Genomic DNA, 1550 nt, shown 5'->3' with positions numbered 1-1550 from the left:
GTTCTCAATTCGATTCCATTGATCTATGTGTCTGTCATTGTACCAGTACCATGCTGTCTTTACCACTACGGCAGTGTAGTAGGATTTGAAATCAGGGAATGAGATACCTCCTTTCCTGATTTTGAACCATGCAGTGCTTCCTTACTTTGTTCTGATAACTATTTCCTGATCCAAGCATAGGTTTTACATGAGCACCATCAAGGACGCATGCTTTATTATAGTGACAAGCACTTTATCATATTTATAAGTTTAAAATATTTTATCTCAGTCTATTTTTGGCCTTTATAAGTTCCAGTTTTTAACTTTAATGAGGTTCAAAATAGTAAGTGTTCCATTTTGTATGATTTGTCTTTTTGATGTTAATTCAGTGAAATTTTGACTAACAAATTCATATAATAACTTTTTTCTATTTTATATAACTTTCATAATTTTTAGTTTTACATTTGTATACATAATGTGTTATCAATTTGTATATGAGATGAACAGCTCAGATTCTTATGGGAACATTTATGTGTGTCTATGTGAATGTATCCAAATTTTCTCAATACCATGTATTGAAAAGACTGTCCTTTTTCTACACATTACCTTTGTATAAATTATACCAAGCATGCTTCATTTTTGGAAATTGTACCAAAGTATTGCAATGTTTTGAACCTAAAATAGTTCTACTACCTACTGTAGCAAAAGAGGAGTCATGAAATTAGGGTAGAGCATCTTTTATTTTTCACTTATCTTGGATACTCTTAATAAGTATTCAATGAACAGATAAATGAGTTAAGAAACAAAATAAATTAATAAAGAGTGTTGGATCTGAAAGAGAATATCAGTATGAGGCCAACATAGACATTTCAGATACAAATAGCAACTCCTTGGAATTAGCAGATGTATTAATGAATGCTAATTACTCAACTGTAGCTTCCTTCATAGGAGTAATATAAACAATCAGATCTAAAAAGTAACTAATAAAAGAAGACAGTAAAGAAAAATTTTATGAACAGTACTCTGATGTGAGAATAGCAGGAGCTCTGGTGGCCAGGTGTTAAGAAGTTGCACTGCAGTCTCAAAGGTATGTGGTTCAAATCTACCAGCTGCTCCACAGGAGAAGAATGAGCACTTATCTCTCATGTGATTTATTGCCTCTGAAAACAAGCTGGGGGGTCAGTTATGAGTTGATTCTGATTCAACGACATACAACTAACTACAACAGCAACTTCCGTATATGAGCAAAAAAGAAGAAAAGAATAATTAAAAATAAAGACAAAGAAAAGTTAATCAGAGACTATGAAAAACCAAAAAGTTATAGCTAGAATTTTTGAGTGAGGAGTTCTTTTCAATGCTTTCATTTTAATATCTCCCTTTGTTTCTCTTGAATAATTGGAAGATAATCCTTAAAATAAAGTGTTTGACTGGGGTGAGATGGAATAGCAAAATTTAACAGAACAGCAAGCAAAAAATGCTGGCGAGGTTGTGGAGAAACTGGAACCCTTATTCACTGTTGGTGGGAGTGTAAAATGGTGCAACCCCTGTGGAAAGTGGTATGGCGCTTTCTC

The sequence above is a fragment of the Elephantulus edwardii genome, unplaced genomic scaffold (assembly GCF_000299155.1).
Source record: "Elephantulus edwardii isolate Elephantulus edwardi_28Jun2011 unplaced genomic scaffold, EleEdw1.0 scaffold00248, whole genome shotgun sequence".
Classification (NCBI taxonomy): domain Eukaryota; kingdom Metazoa; phylum Chordata; class Mammalia; order Macroscelidea; family Macroscelididae; genus Elephantulus; species Elephantulus edwardii.
This window is presented reverse-complemented; position numbering follows the sequence as displayed.